The sequence below is a fragment of the Notothenia coriiceps genome, unplaced genomic scaffold, assembly GCF_000735185.1.
Source record: "Notothenia coriiceps isolate Sejong01 unplaced genomic scaffold, NC01 NC01_scaffold00019001, whole genome shotgun sequence".
Lineage (NCBI taxonomy): Eukaryota > Metazoa > Chordata > Actinopteri > Perciformes > Nototheniidae > Notothenia > Notothenia coriiceps.
In genome coordinates, this window is record NW_011351702.1 from 1,130,896 (window position 1) to 1,137,236 (window position 6,341).

A 6,341-nucleotide genomic window follows, 5' to 3' on the forward strand; every position below is an offset into this window, starting at 1 on the left:
ATGCCTATACTAAACTTATTAATTAGTCCTGATGCCCTCTCGATTACTTTTAAATCGACATGTTCAACAAAGGATACCCCAGAAATGTAATTGTTAATCATTTAAGAATTGAATTGCTCTCTAGCTAAGATCCCATTTTCCCAATAAAATGGTGGTTTAACTTGACTTGAAGATGAAGGTCATTTGGGCTTATCCTTTCTGGACAAAAATCTCTTTATTACTTCTTTTATAGATAAAAGTCTCCTTACCAGTGCTTGGTAGTCGACTTACAATAAGTCCATATCATAGCATAATTACCTTGAATAAATACCTGAATGATCTAAGTACTTCATTAAGGAACTTAACAGGGTTACCTTCGACGTGAGAGATCTTTGGATACATTAAGAGGAGATGCGACGAACTCCATGTGTGGTATACGTCAGTAACGGGTATTACAAACTTGAATCAAACATTACGCGCATTTATCTAACAGGTAACGTTTCTTAAAAACTGCAATAACAATGCATAGAAAAAAAATGTCTTATTTTCGAGCTATCGAGCTAATCATTTTTTTTAGCATTTATTTTGCATTTTTGGTATCATTATCTGTAATCTCACTTTCTGCTGACACTAGGTGGGCCACCCAATGACCAGTCCGCCCACTGGGTACCCTTGTATGGTCTAAGAGTCAAACTCCATTCAGGTTTATTTGTGTTCAGTTAAAATTCATTCAATTATTCTGCTACCTTTATATTTATATGTAAGGCTTTACTGATGTGCCACAATAATGTCACCTAATGTTATTCAGTTAAAATATCAATATTGTGGCTTTCCAAGTTAACACTAATCAATATGACTGCGATTAAATCAGCATATACTTCTGCCAGGGGTTGCCACCCCTGAAATTCTCCTGCCACCCTCTTGCCACCCAATGAATATTTGTCTAGATCCGCCCCTGGGCCCTTGTGTATTTTAACATTGCCACAAGCTCTGTTTATGCATTCCTTTTAAGACATATAATATAGCAATAAAGCGAATAAGTGTTAATAATGCTAGTGGAAAGGTGACCCTGCAGCAGATATCGTTTTTCAAACCCAGTTTAGATTTGACCACGCCCACTTATGCATGATGATAAGCATCAAGGCAGTGTAAGAGCTGACAATCACAGTTATGCAGTTCTGAGGTAAAGTCTGGAGGGGAGTAAGTATAAACTTTTTTTCTGCATTATTGCCCTTATCACAATAACTTTAATTAAAAAAAAACATGAATGTATTCATAAAGATTATATGAGGAAGGCTTCTTTCAGGTTTGATGCTGTTTGCGTCAGTTTTTCTTCCACAAGAAAAAGTCTTTCAAGGTTCTATCACCGTGTTGGAACAACAAGCAGCACCTTGCAATTGCCTCTGCTTGTTTGACTTGAACTTTAGTGTCCAGCACAGCAGGAGGTATTTTGGTGGAAATTGGGATTTAAGGGTCACACAGAGAAAACATTTCTTATAACCATATCTGTTTCTAGACCAAAGTCAATGCACTACCACTTTGGTGATGATGCTATTCCTGAACAACATAAATGTAAACAAACAACTTGACATTCAACCAGTGGATTTGTTCATATGTTTAATAGGCATCACAATCTACTGATTGCTGACATGTAACTGATTTGGCTTAATTGAATTCACGATTCTGATTGGTCAATTTGGACCTTACAGAGGTCTGCTCATTTTCGCTAAAAAAACGCTGCTATGGAGAAGGAGGCTCTAGGGACAATGTGCAGTCATGAAAGAAGTCCGGTCAATTTAGCTTCAGCTGTGGATATCGATCATTAGTTTTCTCCATCAGACAACACCATGGAATATTTTAAGAATATTCATTTTTATATCTGTGGAGAGCACAACACTTTTGATTCAGGATGTCTAAACTGTCCCTATACTACATCCTTTGTTTTTGCACATTTTTGAAATTATTACAGTGCCAACGTTGTCGCATCAAACTTTTACAAAAATAAGTGACAATTTACAATGTGAGATTGGGGATTAAGGCCTAAAAACAAATTAAAAGTTATGAATTGAAGCCTAAAAAACTGTTCAAGCAAGCCTCTTTCTATATGATGAGCTGTTCTCATCAGCAACTCATCCATTCATTGTCTCAGCCGTGCTCAGATCAGCTGTTTAGAGCAATGAGTAGAGTACATTATTTATCTCTACACCCTTCCATCCATATCCCACTAACCTAGCATTTTTGCTGTTTGTGCTGCACTTTTTGCGATTATAATTGGGCCCATAGAGTAAGTAAGACATAAAAGAATCAAGGCAAAACCACATGTGACGGTGAAAGTAAAATAATGTTGTCTAAAGGTCAAATGAATTGTGTAAAGTCATTGGACCTCCATTGTCACTGCTCACTGGAAGCTATGTCTGTTTATCCTGTAACTATTCATTTCATAACGCTGAAACAACTGCTTACTGGAAGAACTGCATTCCAGATGATGTTGAAGTCATTCCTTTCTTACTTTCTTTCTTGCCTTGCCATATTTTGATTTCATAATTAGGGCCCGAGCACGATGTGCTAGGACCCGATGGCGTCCTAGCACGAAGTGCGAGGAAACCTATTGTTATTGGAGGAATTCTTATTAGGGCCCGAGCACGAAAGTGCTAGGACCCAACGGTGTCCTAGCACGAAGTGCGAGGAAACCTATTGTTATTGGTGGAATTATTATTATTATTATTATTATTATTAGGGCCCGAGCACGATGTGCTAGGACCCAACGGCGTCCTAGCACGAAGTGCGAGGAAACCTATTGTTATTGGTGGAATTATTATTATTAGGGCCCGAGCACGGAGCGCTAGGACCCAACGGCGTCCTAGCACGAAGTGCGAGGAACCTATTGTTATTGGTGGTATTATTATTATTATTTTTAGTCACCATCTTTCCTGTTTTTGAGGCCTTTAGGATGCTGACAAAGTTGTATAATTTTGCACGGACGCCAGGACCGGTAAAAATTGCAACATTCTGGAGTCAATGGGTTAAAATATTCCAACGTGCTCAATAGCGCCACCTATCAAAATCCCATTTCGGAATAAATTTACAAAGTCGCACCGTAACTCCGAATGACCTGAAATTTTGCACACATATCCGGGTGGACCTGCTCTACAAATAATCCTCTTGGAACCCTAAGCTCCGCCTACATTTTTTTCCTTCTAAATTAGCATAATGTTCAAAACAGTTAAATATTCACTTAAATTTCAATTTTCAGTTTTTCAACACCAAACTTCATATCCCGCATCGATGGAGGGTCAGACACATTACCGTAGAAAATGAGCATGTTAGGACGATAAATATTGCCGCCGTCAATCAAAACGTACTCGCAAAAAGGCGGGGCTTAGAAAGAAATGCTCATAACTCATCAACAATGTATCCAAACAACACAGATTTCGGTAGATAGGTTCAGACTGTCTTGGGGAATAGGCACACCAAAGCATTTTCATTTGGACTATAGGGGGCGCCAAAAACACCACCAATTTATAACTCAAGAGCGGATGGACTAATTATTTATTTATTTTTTTAGACATACTCTCAGGGTGACTACAAACTCAAACTCAGAATGTGGGCGTGGCCTATACATTTTTTTTAAATTGCGATAGCATAAAATGAGCTTCGGACGCAAAACTTGGGACACACGTCAGAGCCCACGACCTTTTCGAGAATGTAAAAAAAAAACGTAATTTTTCAAAAAAGCTGCTCACTAGCGCCCCCTATTGTGTGGTAGTCACATATAGTTTCTTAGAACTTCACGATATTTGGCACAGACATTCCTCATGGAATTGCGGACATATTTGTAAATAGATTCCATTAGCCCCGCCCCCCAAAAAGTCGGCCATTTTGAAATATGTGCGTTTTTCATGCATTTTAAGCACATTCTTGCAAACTGCTCCTAGGGGAATGATCGGAAAAATTCCAGTCCAGGACAAGCTCAGCCCCTATCCAATATGATGCCAAATTGAGAAGAACATTTTTGATAGCTCAATCGTGGAGGTCGTAAGCTAACAGCGAATACACAATTTTTGACGATTTACATGTCGCAAATGTACTCCAAATTACTCAAATATTGTTGTTCCAATATTCACGAAACGCTATATCTACATTACTATTATGATTGCACACATATTTCAAATTGCCTTCCATTAGCCCCGCCCCCCAGAAAGTTGGCCATTTTGAAAGATGTGCGTTTTTCATGCATTTTAAGCACATTCTTGCGAACTCCTCCTAGGGGAATGATCGGAAAAATTCCAATGCAGGACAAGTTCAGCCCCTATCCAATATGATACTTAATTGCGGAGCACATTTTTGAAAAATCACTCGTGGAGGTCGTAAGCTAACAGCGAATACACCATTTTTGACGATTTACATGTCGCAAATTGCTCCAAACTGCTCGCATATAGTTTTTCCGATATTCACGAAACGCTGTATACACATTGCTATTATGATTGCACACATATTTCAAATTGCCTTCCATTAGCCCCGCCCCCCAGGAAGTCGGCCATTTTGAAAAATGTGCGTTATTCATGCATTTTAAGCACATTCTTGCAAACTCCTCCTAGGGGAATGATCGAAAAAAATCCAATCCAGGACAAGTTCAGCCCCTATCCAATATGATGCTAAATTGCGAAGAAAATAGTTGCTAGCTCAAACGGGGAGCTCGTAAGCTAACGGAGAATGTACCATTTTTGACGATTTACATGTCACAAATTAATCCAAACTACTACATTTCCATTTTTGGAAACCTTTACAAAGTGGCACCGTCACTCCGAATGACCTGAAATTTTGCCCACTTATTCGGGTGGACCTACTCTACATATTATGTCCTTGAACCCCAAAGCTCCACCTACTTCATTTTTTTTAATTAGCATAATGTTAAAAACAGTGAAATATTACCTTAAATTTCCATGTTTTCTTTTTCAACGCCAAACTTAGTATACAGCATCGGTGGAGGGTCAGACACATTACCGTAGAAAATGAGCATGTTCAGTCGATAAATATGCCCGTCATTAATCTAAACCTGTTTGCAAAAAGGCGTGGCTTAGAAATAAATGCTCATAATTAGGGTTACCCCTAACCCACACACACCGGCTCTGCTGGCGGCAAATTCAATTACAACAGACACCTATACACTCCATAACAGACACCTACTGACTGTACAACACACACATACAGCTCCTAAAGCATATAATGTATATCAGGCTACAGCCCTTGTATATTTTATTATGTGAAGCACTATATGGTTTCATGAAAAATATCTAATGTTTACTTGTAGATATCTACTAAAGCATACAAATAAAGTGTGTAATGTAGGCCTGTTATAAATATTATTGCTGTTTTCACTGTAAACATTGCGTCACAATGAAAGCGGTTGTATTAAAAAAAAACAGCCTAACATCCAGGGGAGATGTGATTAGTGAGTAAACAAACGGTAAAGGGCAGAACAGTCTGTATGCACATTTGATCATCTCAAATACCTTATAATCACAACGCTGGGAACCAGTTGCAGAGCTGTGCTCTGAGCATAAAGTCCAGCCATGCGTCACACCCTCTTAATAAACATCCTATCTTGCTGAAATACTTCTCCGGAGAATACTTCAGTGTACCCCTCCGGTTATAACTGCTCCAGATACTCCTCTCTTCTCTCTCCTCCTCTGCCATCGAGTGACCCTCGGCTATAAGCTCCTCCAGAGGAGACTCCTTTCTCCTCTAAATCAGTGTGATCCTCGTTACGGCTCCTCCAGACAGCCTGCCGTTGATAATCGATCCTCTGACGAGGCCTTAGAGCCAAGGGTGGAACCTTTCTCTCTCAAGGGCCAATCTTAATTTTTTCAATCATCCGTCCGAGGGCGCGTATCAAGATTATTGTACCCGGCTGCTTAAAAAAACTAAAAAAACACAGCCCATTGCATTTCGGCGCGTGTTCTTTCGATGCTGTGCAAAGAAAGACAGCACTGCTTAATCCGCAGATTATCTCACCGATGACTCGCGCCATGCATGCCACTGTGCGCACGTGTGGGCATGACCACCACAACAGAAAGATATGGACACAAGATTGTGCAAATGTAGGTTTTAGTTTCATAGTCGGCAGGCGGGTCGGCTGTGGACACGGGGGAGAGAGTGACCTCACACCCGTCTGTAGGGGGTCCAGGCATGGTGCCCCCGGGGAAGGATGCTTGTTTAATGTTTAACTAAAAGCATCAACCTGCTCGCACTTTGAAGATGGCAAGCATGAAGAGGGATCTATGGATACATCTCGTTCAACATCCATATGAAACAGAAACTGTAAGCAGATGTTCTTTTCTTTATGGATACTTCTACAAATC